The following is a 16,564-nucleotide window of genomic DNA, read 5'->3' on the forward strand; positions in this document are numbered from 1 at the left end:
TTCCCAGATGCTGCATGGGAAAAAGTAGCAATAGACATTGTAGGCCCTTTTGAGTCCACAGCCCCTACTTGCCGTTTTGCTATTACCCTCATAGATTACTTTAGCAAGTGGCCTGAGGTTGTATTCATGTCCCAAGTTACTTCTGCATCAGTGATCCACTTCCTGTCTACAGTGTTCAGCAGGAAGGAAACCCAAAAGAATTAATCTCAGACAATGGTAGTCAACTGATTTCACAGGAAATGAATCTTTTCTTAAGGACAGGGGAATTGCACACAAACACTCCTCACTCAACTACCCGCAGGGCGATGGGAAATTTAGAGATTGAATTGATGTCTGACGGATAGTCTACTGACTGCAAAAATAGAAGGAAAGGAGTGGAAAGCATCAACCAGAGACCTTCTCCATGTCTACAGGGCAACCAGGCATGGCCACCACTCAATGCTCCCCTGCAGAGCTGTTGCACGGACGCCAGATGCACACCAAACTCCATGTGACAGGCCTCCACAAACCACAGCCTGTCACATCCCTACAAGCACAAAACACAGCACAAGTAGTGAAAGAGAAACAGAGGAAGATGAAGGAGTATGCAGACAAGAAGAGAAGGGCAAAAGCGGTGCACTTTCCTCCTGGGTCTTGGGTCAGAGTTAGGAGAACAGGTATACTACGCAAGAGACTGTCAAAGTACTCTCGCCCTCTTCAGGTGCATGAGCAAAGAGGCCAGTACACTTACAGACTGTCCGATGGGCGCACCCTGGAATGCATCCTATCTCACCTCAGCCCTACCCCTTCAGGGTCACGCGGACCCTGGGCAGGCCCTTCCTCCCAAGGGGCCTGACATAGACTGTAGCCGAGTCCAGCCTGACCCACTACATGCTCAGCCCCCTCTGTGAGAGGTCAGGGTCAGGAGGCCGCCGGCTTGGGCACAGGACTATGTTATGTGAGGACGGTAAACTAAAACAAGAGTAGCCTATTGTTGGTATGAACTGTTATTTCGAGACTGTTATTTCTTATAGACCTAGTACTGTCTGTATGAGACTGTTATTTCGAAACTGTTATGTGTCATATGGTCAAGGTATTCTGTTGTTATTGCAAGACTGTTCGTAGCTTATACAGTTCAGCATAAGCACCGCAGTGATTGTATAGTTAGTGATGGAAATGTTATCTTTTGCAAAGGGTGTATGCGATGTCTTGAGTTGATGCAGTTGGAGGACAGTAGGGGGAACTAGAGGACAAGACAGGATGTAAGTGACTGTAAGAGGGGAGAAGGAGTGTGACGTGGGTTGTTGAGGTAAAGAAGTGTATGCTAACAGACATGGTGTCTTCGAGTGGTCCCTTAGCAACACAACACAGCATGTCACGTTTTATAGGCCTTGTTCACGTTTGTTAGAACAGCAGTAATGTGTTTCCGTGTTAGTTTTGTCAGGCTTTGCTTCCAGCATGTCTGGGTACAGACGCCGTTTCAGACGCACCATGACCACCACCGAGGCGCTGCAGTGTTTTCAGGCGTTGGAACAGCGGCCATTTTACATTGTTTAAAAAAATGATATTGTAACGATCACAGATGTGGAGACTCGCTCGCCCGTTGGGAAACGGGTCGGCCCCTTTAGTCGACTGGTTAGCGCAGTCGCCGTGGTGTGGGCGACGCCGGATTCGCTTCCCAGCTGCGGTGGATTCTCGGCTGCCTCCTTAATTTGCTACATTATTAAAGTTGGTAAAATTTAATTTTGGTGTCAGTCGTTTCCTAACAGACACACTAACATATACAGTTCCTTAATATCTCAGCTGGGTATTCATCTGGACAGACTGTAGAATGTAGAGTTTAATATAGAGGTGCAGTGTGCTGAGGGAGAAGAGTAGAGGGGAGAGCACACATCCCTGGGGACGCCAGTGCTGATTGTCCAGTTGCTGGATGTGATTTTCTCCAGCCTCACCAGCTGCCTCCTGTCTGTCAGGGAGGTCTGAATCCACTAGCAGATGGATGCTGGTACAGTGAGCCAGGTAAAATCTCATGTTCCTCACAGTGGTCCCACTTTCATAGTTGCAAGCTGCCAGTACTACTGCATACTGAAGCACAGATTGGATTTTGTAGTGGTTATTAACAACGCATTGTTTTTGGGTTTTTTTGGGGGTTTGGGGGTTTTGGGGGGTTTTTTAAAGAATTTTTGTAGAAATTCAGCGGGGAAAAAAGGTGGAAAAGTGTGTTTTTTTGTTTTTTTCTAAACAGTATTCTTGCTTCTTTGAGATGGCCTTGATAGTAAGTTGCAAGCCTTGGGACATCGATTGTCTATGATGCCTTCATAGAAGCGAGGCAGTTAAACCAGTCAAAGATACTGTGACAAACATGTCCCAAGTGCCACAGTTTTATTAATTATTCATAATGCAAAAACATCCCAGTGAATTATCTGACCTAACTTCCACTCCAAGTTCTTGGCTATGACTTGGTCAGCTTAATTGCTTGTTTTGTATAAATCAGTTTCAGCTGCTGCTTTTGGATACCTTTTAGTGGCTAGTTTACTTTTAGGCAAGTCCACAATTCACTGAAGTTGAATACCCATCCACCTGATTTTTTTTCTTTCTCAAATTAATGTTTAAGTAATATGTTTGGAGACGAATTCCCCGTTTCGCAGTGGTAGTCTCTTTGGAAAAGTTCTTGCAAACGGAAAGATAGACAGAAATGAAGACACAGAATGTCTGCACTGTCTCCTAATCTTAAATCATACAATTGTAATGAATATGTACAAAGAAGAACCCAAAATCAACACCAACATGCAACATACAAAAGGGACGATAGATCCATCACAACCATACATCGATCCAAAAGGCATCTTAAATTCAGTTTTATCCGTCTATCACAATACAAATCCTGTTTTTACTGTTTAACAGAACCGTTTTATAAGGAACATTTGGGACCATAATGTTTGAGGACTATGAGGTATGTTTTTAGATATTGATCCAAGTGTCTTCTTGGCCCATTAGAACCACTCCAAGCCTCTCTGCCTCCAGCAGATACTGAAACCAGTTCTTAATGCACAGTCCTCCTCTCTACTGAATTCCTCAAATGATTCTTCTCTTATTGGCATTATTCTCCAAAGGTTCCCTGTTTCCTTTCTCCTCCTCTCACTGTACCTCCTTTACCCTCATTATCTGTTTTCTCCTCAGGAAATGAGTCAGGAGTTTGAGATCAAACGTCTGTCATTGGAGAGCAGAGGGATCGCCTTCAAACAGCAGTTGGACAACCTGAAAGAGGAGCTCTCGGCCAAACTCTCAACATGGCCAATCAGGAGGTATGAAGGGTCTTGCATAGAAAAGCCTCCCCAGGAGACCAAACCTTTGTTTCTGATCAGATTGATGTGATTACATATGTCCTCTGTGGAGCTTTTTGATTTCCATTCCTGAGCATCCTAAATTGTGATGATATAGAAAATGGAGGTCTGATGGTGGTGTCATTTCTAGGTGTCCCATCTCCAGGAACTGGTGAGGGAAGGCGAGCAGAACCTGGGTTCAGCACAGACTCAAATTGCCTGTCTGAAGGAGACCCAGGAAAAGCTCAAGATAGAATTAGATGCAACCAGAGCCAGGGTCAGAGAAACCAGCAATCTGTTGACCGACTTACAGGTAAAAAAAATGAATGAAGATACCCTCAAATGTTCTCAAGGTTAAAGGCTTCAAGTCTCATAACTTGGAGGAAATTGAAGACATTGTTAGATGCAACCAAAACAAGAGACTTAGAAAATAGTTATCAGCTCAACTTACTGTGACTTGCTTCAGGCACTGTGGCAAGAAGGACACACTTGCAGCAAAACTCAGAGTTACATGATTTAATTAAAAAAGTACTTAAAATCCAGTAATCAGTCGATTCAATTCCAATTCCAGGAGCATTCTGCTGTCTTTACTAATCCCATTTACAGAGGCTAAGCAACCAACAGTTCTCTTAAACTAGCATATTGTCCAGACTGTCGGTTTGGCAGCATATCCAGCGTTTCCTCTAAAAACACACACACACACACACACACACGTGTAGGCTGAGTTGTTAAATAAATACAGGTGTTTTGGCATAATAAACCACTAAACCACGCCATTGCCATACTTAAATTGCCACTAAATAGCACTGTATGGGGAAACTATGGTTTAGGTTCCTCAATTAGCTTTCCCCAAGGGCCAAATCATGTCATATATGCCAAACCAAGGGCCAAAACGTCCGTTCTGTGTTTTTTTTCCCATTGCACCAGCAAAAGTTGTTTTATGTTCTGATATTGTTATTGCTGCTATTACTATTATTATCATTATTATTTTAATATTATCATTATTTTGTTATTATGATCATTATTGTGTTATAAAATTAATAATAATTATTATTATTATCGTTATTATTATTACCATTATTTTTTTAATATTATCATGATCATCATTATTATTATTATTATTATTATTAACATTAATTTATTATTATTTGTATTATGAGTTGTGTTTAATATTATCGTTAATTTTTTTATTATTATTAATAATAATAATAATGATGAGGATAATATTAAAACAAATAGTAATAACAATAATAACAATAATAATAATAATAATTACACACATAGTATGCCTACCTTTCTTCTTTCCATCATATCCGGTTGATATGATGGAAAGAAGAAAGGTAGGCATACTGTGTGTGCAAGAGACCAGGTGGAAAGGGTGTAAGGTTCAAACTCTTCTACCATGGTGTGAATGGGAGGAGTAATGGGGTAGGGGTAATTCTGAAGGAAGAGTATGTCAAGAGCGTGCTGGAGGTGAAGAGAGTGTCAGACAGAGTGATGAGTATGAAGCTGGAAATCGAAGGTGTATTGGTGAATGTTATCAGCACATATGCTCCGCAAGTTGGGTGTGAGATGGATGAAAAAGAAGAATTCTGGAGTGAGTTGGACGACATGGTGGAGAGGGTGCCCAAGGAGGAGAGAGTGGTGATTGGAGTGGACTTCAATGGACATGTTGGTGAAGGGAACAGAGGTGATGAGGAGGTGATGGGAAGGTATGGTGTCAAGAAGAGAAATGTGGAAGGACAGAAGGTGGTGGATTTTGTGAAAAGGATGGAAATGGCTGTGGTGAATATATACACTGCTCAAAAAAATAAAGGGAACACATAAGCAATGCAATGTAGCTCCATGTCAATCACACTTTTGAGATATCAACCTGTCCAGTTAGGAAGCAACGATTTGTGAATCAATTTCACCTGTTGGTAAATTGTCTAATTTCCACCAGGTGGAAATTAGACAATTTGCAAGACAACCCCTATAAAAGGAATGGATTTGCAGGTGGTGGCCACAGACCATTTGCCTGTCCTCATCTTTTCTGGCCGATCTTTGGTTAGTTTTTCATTTTGCTAGTGCCCTCACCACTAGAGGTGGCATGAGGCGGTATCTGCAACCTACAGAAGTTGCTCAGGTAGTGCAGCTCATCCAGGATGGCACATCAATGCGTGCTGTGGCAAGAAGATTTGATGTGTCTCCCAGCACAGTGTCCAGAGCATGGAGGAGGTACCAGGAGACAGGCCAGTACACCAGGAGATGTGGAGGGGGCCGCAGGAGGACAACAACCCTGCAGCAGGACCGCTATCTGGTCCTTTGTGCAAGGAGGAACAGGAGGAGCACTGCCGGAGCCCTACAAAACGACCTTCAACAGGCCACTAATGTGCAGGTTTCTGCTCAAACAGTGAGAAACAGAATGCATGAGGATGGTATGAGGGCCCGGCGTCCACAATTGGGGCCTGTGCTCACAGCCCAACACCGTGCAGCCCGATTGACCTTTGCCAGAGAACATCTTGGTTGGCAGATTCGCCATTGGCGCCCTGTGCTCTTCACAGATGAGAGCAGGTTCACACTGAACACATGTGACAGACGTGAGAGAGTCTGGAGGCGCTGTGGAGAACGTTCTGCTGCCTGCAACATCCTCCAGCATGACCGGTTTGGTGGTGGGTCAGTGATGGTCTGGGGAGGCATATCCTTGGAGGGCCGCACAGACCTCTACGTGCTAGCCAGAGGTACCATGACTGCCATTAGGTACCGGGATGAGATCCTCAGACCCATTGTCAGACCATATGCTGGTGCAGTGGGCCCTGGGTTCCTGCTCATGCATGACAATGCTCGTCCTCATGTGGCCAGAGTGTGTCAGCAGTTCCTGTATGCTGAGGGCATTGATGCTATGGACTGGCCTGCACGTTCCCCAGACCCGAATCCAATCGAGCACCTCTGGGACATCATGTCTCGTACCATCCGCCAACGCCATGTCGCACCACAGACTGTCCAGGAGTTGACCGATGCCCTGATCCAGGTCTGGGAGGAGATCCCTCAGGAGACCATCCGTCATCTCATCAGGAGCATGCCCAGACGTTGTAGGGAGTGCATACAGGCACGTGGAGGCCACACACACTACTGAGCCTCATTTTGAATCGTCTTGAAGAATTTCCACGGAAGTTGGATCAGCCTATGTTCTCATTTTCCACTTTCATTTTGAGTATGATTCTGAATCCAGACCTTAATGGGCTAATGATTTTGATTTCCATTGATCATTCTTAGGTTATTTTGCTCTAAACACATTCCTCTGTCTAATAAATAAAGATTTTCAGCTGAAATATTTCATTCATCAAGGTCTATATTGTGTTTTTAGGTGTTCCCTTTATTTTTTTGAGCAGTATATTTCAAGAAGAGGGAGGAACACAGGGTGACGTACAAGAGTGGAGGAAAGTGCACACAGGTGGACTACATCTTATGTAGAAGGCGCCATCTGAAAGGGATTGGAGACTGCAAGGTGGTGACAGGGGAGAACGTAGCTAGGCAGCATCGGATGGTGGTCTGTAGGATGACTTTGGAGACCAAGAAGAGGAAGCGAGTGAAGGCAGATCAAATGGTGGGAGTTGAAGAAGGAAGACTGTTGTGTGGAGTTCAGGCAGGAGGTAAGACAGGCACTGGGTGGTAGTGAAGAGTTGCCCGATGGCTGGGCAACCACTGCAGAAATAGTGAGGGAGACAGCTAGGAAGGTACTTGGTGTGTCATCACGACAGAGGAAGGAAGACAAGGAGACTTGGTGGTGGAATGAGGAAGTACAGCAAAGTATACAGAGGAAGAGGTTGGCAAATAAGAATTGGGATAGTCAGAGAGATGAAGAAAGGAGACAGGAGTACAAGGAGATGCAGCGTAAAGCAAAGAGAGAGGTGGCAAAGGCAAAGGAAAAGGCGTATGGTGAGTTGTATGACAGGTTAGACATTAAGCAAGGAGAAAAGGACTTGTACCGATTGGCTAGACAGTGGGACCGAGCTGCAAAGGATGTGCAGTAAGTTAGGGTGATGAAGGATAGAGATAGAAATGTGCTGACAAGCGAGGAGAGTGTGCTAAGAAGGTGGAAGGAATACTTTGAGGGGCTGATGAATGAAGAAAATGAGAGAGAGAGAAGGTTGGATGATGTGGGGATAGTGAATCAGGAAGTGCAGTGGATTAACAAGGAGGAAGTGAGGGCAGCTATGAAGAGGATGAAGAGTGGAAAGGCAGTTGGTCCTGATGACATACCTGTGGAGGCATGGAGGTGTTTAGGAGAGATGGCAGTGGAGTTTTTAACTAGAATGTTTAACACAATCCTGGAAAGTGAGAGGATGCCTGAGGAGTGGAGAAGAAGCATACTGGTACCGATTTTCAAGAACAAGGGTGATGTGCAGAACTGTAACAACTACAGAGGTATAAAGTTGATCAGCCACAGCATGAAGATTTGGGAAATAGTAATAGAAGCTAGGTTAAGAGGAGAGGTGATGATCAGCAGCAGCAGTATGGTTTCATGCCATGAAAGAGCACCACAGATGCGATGTTTGCTTTGAGAATGTTGATGGAGAAGTATAGAGAAGGCCAGAAGGAGTTGCATTGTGTCTTTGTAGATTTAGAGAAAGCAGACGACAGGGTGCCGAGAGAGGAGGTGTGGTATTGTATGAGGAAGTCGGGAGTGGCAGAGAAGTATGTAGGAGTGGTGCAGGATATGTATGAGGGAAGTGTGACAGTGGTGAGGTGTGTGGTTGGAATGACAGATGGGGTCAAGGTGGAGGTGGGATTACATCAAGGATGGTGATGGACAGGAGGAGGCAGGCAGGAGTCTCCGTGGACAATGATGTTCGCGGATGACATTGTGATCTGTAGTGAGAGTAGGGAGCAGGGTGAGGAGAGCCTGGAGAGGTGGAGGTATGCACTGGAGAGAAGAGGAATGAAAGTCAGTAGGAGCAAGACGGAATACCTATGCATGAATGAGAGGGAAGAAAGTGGAATAGTGAGGATGCAAGGAGGGGAGGTGATGAAGGTGTGAGTTTAAATACTTGGGGTCAACTGTCCAAAGTAACAGGGAGTGCAGAAGAGAGGTGAAGAAGAGAGTGCAGGCAGGGTGGAGTGGGTGGAGAAGAGTGTCAGGAGTGATGTGTGACAGAAGGGTACCGGCAAGAGTTAAAGGGAAGGTTTACAAGATGGTTGTGAGACCAGCTATGTTATATGGTTTGGCGACAGTGGCACTGATTAAAAGACAGGAGGTGGAGGTGGAGGTGGCAGAGGTGAAGATGATAAGATTTTCATTGACGAAGAAGGACAGGATTAGGAAGGAGTATATTAGAGGGACAGCTCAGGTTGGACGGTTTGGAGACAAAGCAAGAGAGGCAAGATTGAGATGGTTTGGACATGTGTGGAGGAGGAGAGATGCTGAGTATATTGGGAGAAGGATGCTGAATATGGAGCTGCCAGGGAAGAGGAGAAGAGGAAGGCCAAAGAGGAGGTTTATGGATGTGGTCAGGGAGGACATGCAGGTGGCTGGTGTGACAGAGGAAGATGCAGTGGACAGGAAGCCGTAAGTAGTCATAGTGGTAGCAGTAGTAATAGTATCATCATTATTATTATTATCATTATTATTATTATCAGTAGTAGTAGTAGTAGTACTAGTAGTAGTAGTACAGGTAGTCCCGGTTTACGAACGTGCGATTTGCGAACATCCGATTTACGAACGCCCTTACTTACGAACTGACCTCCAATGAAGCCTGTCATTTTAAAAAATCGAGTTACACACAATGGTTCGTACTAATTAACAGACGGACTACTTTGCGCGATGCTCAAAACACTGCGTGTCTGAGGCGGGACTATAGTTCATCGGCCCGAGAGAGAACAATGCCACGCCGCCGCCGTCGCCATTTTAAGTCGGATCGCGTAAATATTATTTGCGTTGTGTTTTGACTTAAAATGTTCGTGTGTTTCCGTCGTAATCACGGCTTCGGAGAGTAAATCTGATGCAAGTGATGGTGATGCATCGAAGAAAGGAAAACCGTCACGACTGAAGCTGACGCGACAGTGGAAATAATAAAGTGTTCAGAGAGGTGAAACGCTCTTATCGGGTTTTCACTCGCCTGGTGAGGTGGAGAGACGAGCCCCGAGTGGGCTCTCGGTTCTGGTGTCAAACGGCCTCCGCCGGCCACGACCCGCTCCCGGGACAGTGGCAGGAGGTGGGGAGGTTGAACTGGGAGAAATGTTTCTTAAAAGTTTTTTAGACCTATACACACATTCTCTCTCTCAAGTATACATACTGTCCTGTAGTTACATTTATTATTATTACTGCATTATTATGTTTTAGGTGAAATGTATACCATATACTAAGACAGGGGCGGCACGGTGGAGCAGTGGTTAGCACGGTCACCCCACAGCAAAAAGGTCCTGGGTTCGAGCCCCGGGATAGTCCAACCTTGGTGGGGCGTCCCGGGTGGTCCTCTGTGTGGAGTTTGCATGTTCTCCCCGTGTCTGCGTAGGTTTACTCCGGGTGCTCCGGTTTCCTCCCACAGTCCAAAGACATTTAGGTCAGGTGAACCGGCCATAGTAAGTGTGTGTGTCGGTGCTGTGATGGACTGGCAGCCTGTCCAGGGTGTCTCCCCGCCTGCCACCCAGTGACTGCTGGGATTGGCTCCAGCATCCCTGAGAGCAGGATAAGTGGTTGGGATAATGGATGGATGGACACTAAGACAAACATTTGACTAACTGACGCTAGACATAAACTGTACGTAACTGTTCCGACTTACATACAAATTCGACATAAGAACAGTCTCAAAAACGGAACTGGTTCCTAACCTGGGGACTACCTGTTGTAGGAATAGTAGTGGTGGTGGTTAAAGCCTGTGTTGAGAGTCACACAAGAAAAAAAATGCACTCTTGAAACAAAATAAGTCCAAAACCAACCATTTGATTAGGGACAAATGGACAAAAATAAATGGATGTTCATCCACAAATCAGTGAGAGAAGTGAGAGCGAGGGATGAGGCAATCCTTCTGATGTCAGGCCTGTATTCTGTTGTGGCAAGCCTGAGGCACTGGCCAAGATGTGCATTGGAGAGTGTGTTTCTTTCCTGGTTCTTGATCGAGTTCACGGAGGGAAACAATGACTTACATGTGTAGGTGGAGGGGAACATTGTGAGTAGGAGCACTGCAACAGCTCTCATGTTTTTGAACCGAGCTTGGGTAACCATGTTGATCCAAAAGTCTCTCACTCCAACTTCCTTGTGTAACACACACTAGGCAGAGGACTCAATTGTACGACACAAGAGACGAGGTCAGAGATCAAAAGTAGTATTTACTGAAAAGCAGGGTTCGGTACAAAGAAAAAGGCAGTCCAGTAATCCGAGTAAACAATACTAAAGGAGTAGACGACGGCAAGATCCAGGGTCAAAGCAAGGTAATCAAATCCAATAGTCCAAACAGATGATCCAAAGGTGTTAGGCAAAAGCTAAGTCCAGGGGCACAGCAAAGATATACACAAGAAATACAAACACTAGAGAAAGGCTAGCACGACTTGACACTTGGCACAAAACGAACTGGCACAGAGAGAGGGGAGCACAGACACTAAATACACTGGAGGTAAGAAGAAAAAGGTGCTTCCAATCTGGACGAGGCATGCAATCAGGCAGGAGGACACAGGGTAGTGAGTGGCGCTGCTAGGGCACAGAGCGGGATGTGTCACCTTGTGTTGTGCTTTGAGCAAATCAGATGTTCCCACCTCCAAGACCTCCATCTGAAGAGTTGCCTCATCTATGGAAGGTACCAGTCTTCTGGCCGCTGCAGTCCACTGGCCGTCAGCCAAAATGGAGAACCGCTGTCTCAGGAAGAGGAGGATTAACCTGGGAGTTTAGGGGAGCCTTCACATCGTTCCTTGAATTTTTCTGCCAGACTCATCATGAAATCCTCCATCGCTGGATCCTCCCACATTTCATTCTTCTCGTAATACTCCTGCAAATGTGGAACATGCAACTTTCTCCCGTGAATGTTTCTCGGCAAAAGGTTCAGCTTTGTCCGGAAAACTTCAACTGCCTCATACATGTCTGCAACAGTGTGACTCTTGCCTTGTAATTACAGATTAAGGTGCTTTAGATGAAATGACATGACATCACAAACAATAACATATGCATCACCTAATTGTCACTTATAAACCTCTGATATTCTTGGGCTTTTTGGCTCCACAGTCTGGATAAAAATGTCAAGCTCATCGTGCAGGTCGCACACCCTCTCCAACACACGGCCTTTGCTCAGCCAGCAATCATCATTATGCAGCAAAACATCCTTGTGTTCCGCTGACATTTCCTGCAGCAATGCTCTGAAAAGACGATGTTGCAGACTAGAACTCTCGCAAATTAAATGTACCAGTTTCATCACAGGATCCATCGTCTCTTTCATTTCCCCACACAGTCTAGTGCACAACACTGACGTGTGAATAATGCAATGAAATGCTAAGAGTGCTAGGTTAACAGCGGCAAGCCGGCTTACCAAGTCCTTGTGTTGTCCCACCATTGACGGAGCCCCCATCGGTGACAACGGACACATTTTTGCTCACATCCAAGCCATTCTTCTCAAAGAACCGTGTTAATTCATTAAAGAGGATTTCCCGAGTTGTGCCCCCAGGCAGAGGAAGCAAACAAAGTAGCTCTTCATGGAAGTGTCATGGGTGTGTGATCTGGGTCATCGGGGCTCGCCTGTCCCCATCCCGATTGGTGTTTCGGTTCACCTGCGCCCGTTAGCCTGAGTGACCCTGATTGCCCAGCTTCACTCACCTGTTCCCCTTTCACAATTGGCTGTGCAGTTCCTGCGCACATGGGCCCAATATCCCTCCCCTTTCTCTGATTGGTTGTGCGGTTCCTGCCCTGTCCTGCGCACCTGTTCCCAATCTCCTTCCCCTTTCTCCGATTGGCTTGTCTGTTCTTGCCCTGTCCTGCGCATCTAGGCCCAATCTCCCTAATTGGATCCCCTATGTATATATTACTCCTGGTTGCCTGAGCTCCCCGTCAGATAGTCTCACAGAAACACTCACAGAGATATTCACAGACACTCACCGATACAATCACAGAGACATACACACTCTTAGTCGCTGATGCACCATGTCCTTTTGTGAGCCTTCCATGCTGTCTGTATCTGCTGTCTGTATCTGCTGTCTGTACGTTTGTTGTTTGATTAAGCTTTTTTCTAGCCCAGATTGTCTCCGCTGTCTGCACTTGGGTCCTCTTCCTGCTCTCTGCGTGACCAAATATGGACGCAGCAGACCTGCTCAGCCTGTTTTATACTTGTGAGGATATTTGTGTGTCGAGGGACACTTTCCTCAAAGAAAAGCCAGGCTTCTTTAAGCTTCTCACTGCTATCTGGAAGCGGGACCCTGACTTAACCTAAGAAGTGGCTTTCTTCTGGTGGAAATTCCAGCTAAATCCGGTTCTTCCCAAGCCCAGCACTACAATGCCTCAGCTTCCCAGCGTCCCAGAACCTCAGCTGCCCAGCGTCCAAGAGCATCAGCTGCCCAGTGTCCCAGAGCCTCAGCTGCCCAGTGTCCCCGAGTCTCAACTGGCCAGCGCCTTCCTGTTCCAGAATGGTAGGTCTGTTTCTGAGCCATCAGCCGCCTTTGCCAGCATGCAGTCTATTCCTGAGCCGTCGACCCCCTTTCCTCACTTGCGGTCTGTTCCTGAGCCCTCGGCCCCCTTTGCCGACATGCGGTCTGTTCCCTAGCCATCGGCCGCCTTTGCTTACGTATGGTCTGTTCCTGAGCCCTCGGCCGCCTTTGCCGACATGTGGTCTGTCCCTTAGCCAAAGCCCCCCCCTGCCGACATGTAGTCTATCCCTGACCCGTCGGCCGCTCCTGTCGAAGTGCAGTCTGTTCCTGCGCCGTCGGCCGTCCCTGCTGATGTGCGATCTGTTCCTGAGCCGGCGGCCAGTCTGCTCCCCGAGCGGCTGCCGCGCTGCCTCCGAAGCATACATCCCAAGCGGTCAGGCCGCCTCCGAAGCCTACTCTCCGAGCGGCCGTTCCACCACCTCCGAAGCCTGTCCCCTGAGCGGACGTCCCGCCATCTCTGAAGCCTGTCCCCTGAGAGGCCTTCCCATCGCCGCCGAAGCCTGTCCCCCAAGCGGCCGTCCTGCCGACTCTGAAGTCTGTTCCCAGAGCGGACATGCTGCCTCTGATGTCTGTCCCCCGAGCGGTCATGCTGCTAGCCGATGTCTAGCCAGGGGAGGTTCCCGAATTCTCCGCCAGTCCCATGTTTCTCGGCAGCCGGCCAATGTCCTGTCCGACTACCAGTCGCTGGCCACACCGGCTGACTCCGTCTACAGGTTCCTGTTCGGTCGGCCACTCCCGCCGACCAGTTGGGCTTGGCAGCCCAGCGTCCCCAAGCCTTCGCTGCCAAGCGTCCCCGAGCCTCTGCTGCCCAGCATCCCCAGGGCACCTCCGAGTTCAGCTTGCCCCGTGGCTGCCACGCCGCCTCCGAGGTCCGGTTGCCACACCGCCTCCGAGGTTCGTTTCCCCCGCGGCTGCCACGCCGCCTCCGAGGTCCGTCTCCCCCGCGGCTGCTGCGCCGCCCCCGAGTTCAGCTTGCCCCGCGGCTGCCACACTGCCTCCGATGTCTGTCTCCCCCTCGGTCGCCACACCGCCTCTAAGTACAGTTTGCCCCGCGGCCATCCCGCCACCTCCGACGTCTGTTTGCCCCGCGGCCGTCCCGCCGCCTCCGAAGTCCGGTCGCCTAGCGGTACTATTGCCGTCGTCCATCTGTCCGTCCACCTATTCACCTGCGCCGAATCTCCCTCCCCTTTCTCGGATTGGCTGTGCGGTTCCTGCCCTGTCCTGTGCACCTGTGCCCAATCTTCCTTCCCCTTTCTCCAATTGGCTAGTCTGTTCTTGCCCTGTACTGCACACCTGCGCCCCATCTCCCTGATTGGATTCCTTATATATATATATATTACCCCTGGTTGCCCAGGATCCTCGTCGGATCGTCTCACAGAGACACTCACAGAGACATATACACTCTAAGACTCTTGGTGTCCCTACAGACGTAATTGGCCATGTCTGCGGGTGGGAAGCCGGATGTGGATATGTGTCCTGGTCGCTGCACTAGCGCCTCCTCTGGTCGGTCGGAGCGCCTGTTCGGGGGGGGGGGGGACTGGGAGGAATAGCGTGATCCTCCCACGCGCTACGTGCCACTGGTGAAACTCCTCACTGTCAGGTAAAAAGAAGCGGCTGGTGACTCCACATGTATGGGAGGAGACGTGGTAGTCTGCAGCCCTCCCCTGCTCAGCAGAGGGGGTGCAGCAGAGACCGGGACGGCTCGGAAGAGTGGGGGCCAAGTACAATTGGGGAGAAAAAGGGGAGAAAAATTTCACCCACACACACCGATGGTGGTGTCAGCCATGCAAGCTAACATCCAGCTCCTCGGGAACACTTAGGTGTTAAGGGTCTTGCTCAGAGACCTCCACATATTTGCTGGGATGAGCCGAGGATTAAATCTGGAACCCTCCAAGGACCAGATGACTTGCTCACCCTCCAAGCTCCTGCTGTCCTGCAGTGAATGACTCATCTTTTATTTGTGTTTCATAAGATTGTTGTGTTTTAGTAGCATTAAAATGTCTTTTGTTTGCACTCGTCTCTTCTGTCATGTGATTCTGAAACATCTCACACCACAATGTATTTAGCTCAGACTCTCGGGGTGTTGACACACTCGGGCCAGTTGGAAGGCTTTTACCAGAGAGTAGTACTGACACGTATCGAAATAAACCCTGGTCAGTTTTCCAAGTGCATCACAATCAGCCAGCAAAACCTCCCAAAAGAGCCCTGAACAGTGACTACTGAGAGAAAACAACAGAAGAATCATGGTGGGATCACGTTACCAGATGAGAGCTTTGGGTCTCTTATGACGTCATAGACAATTAAAGTTAAGAGCCGCTTCAACGAAAATACAAGGACGATATGGAGCAGTTTGTGTATTGCATGGAGCCAGTGTACTGTATTCTAAATAAAAACGGGAGGGGGTGTAAACCTGTTCCAGGACATGATGAATCATCAAGCCTCGAGGCCCTTACAAACTGTTTTTTCTGTCCCCCTCAAAACGACGAGAATCTGGCTGCATATCTGCTAGAACTGCCCGTTACTGTTAGATGAGGGTCATACATGTCTCTCTGTGCTGTCCAAGTTAAAAAAGAAGGCAGCAACTTGTGAATACTCTGCCAAGTCGTGCTTCAAATCCTTACACTCACTGGATGAGTGCTTCTGCTGAAGTGAAACATGCATGATCTCTTCCACAACCACTGCATGGCTGCAGACCCTCTCAGGGGTCAGCAGTCGTGCATTTCTGCTGCCGGTATCCCTAAATTGGATATTCAGACTGAATGGCCATTTCATTACCACCAGAGTCCGCGGAGGATCTCTGTTACCATGCCCTATTTCAGTCGGAAATTCTCGTTAACAACGCGTCCGGGTGGCGTAGCGGTCTGTTCCGTTGCCTACCAACAAGAGGATCACCGGTTCGAATCCGCGTGTTACCTCCGGCTTGGTGGGGCGTCCCTACAAACACAATTGGCTGTGTCTGCGAGTGGGAAGCCGGAAGTGGGTATGTGTGCTGGTCGCTGCACTAGCGCCTCCTCTGGTCGGTCGAGGCGACTGTTCGGGGGGGGGAGGGGGAACTGGGGGGAATAGCGTGATCCTCCCACGTGCTATGTCCCTGTGGTGAAACTCCTCACTGTCAGGTGAAAAGAAGCGGCTGATGACTCCACATGTATGGGAGGAGGCATGTGGTAGTCTGCAGCCCTCCCCGGACCAGCAGAGGGGGTGGAGCAGAGACCGGGACGGCTCGGTAAAGTGGAGTAGTTGGCCAAGAACAACTGGGGAGAAAAAGGGGGGGACATTCCAAAAGAAAAAAAAAGAAAGAAAAGAAAAGAAAAGGGACTACATGTCGAAGCTGACCTGGGAACGCCTTGGGATCCCCCAGGACGAGCTGGGGGGGGGCGTTGCTGGGGAGAGGGGCGTCTGGAGTGCCCTACTTAGCTTGCTGCCACCACGACCCGATCCCGGAAAAGCGGCTGATGATGAATGAATGAATGAAAAAAGAAAAGAAAAGGATCACCCAACCTAGCTGGTGGGGAGAGAGCTCCAGAAGCAGTTCGTGCAGCGGAGGAGCTGCCTATGGAGCTCCACCAGGGAGGAGCACTGATGGATGAGGTTCTTGGAGGGAACTCCTTTGAACTTGCCAGCCCCAGAATCTGGTGTGCCTACCTGGCGGGTAGCGACGT

At 48.3% G+C, this 16,564-nt stretch overlaps 1 pseudogene; it reads left to right on the forward strand.

Annotated features, from left to right (window-relative positions):
* The first annotated feature begins 2,914 nt into the window (after positions 1-2,914).
* Positions 2,915-16,564, forward strand: part of LOC130131448 (protein FAM184A-like) — a 187,850-nt pseudogene continuing 174,200 nt past the window's right edge.

This window comes from Lampris incognitus, chromosome 21, assembly GCF_029633865.1.
Source record: "Lampris incognitus isolate fLamInc1 chromosome 21, fLamInc1.hap2, whole genome shotgun sequence".
In the NCBI taxonomy this organism is placed as follows: domain Eukaryota; kingdom Metazoa; phylum Chordata; class Actinopteri; order Lampriformes; family Lampridae; genus Lampris; species Lampris incognitus.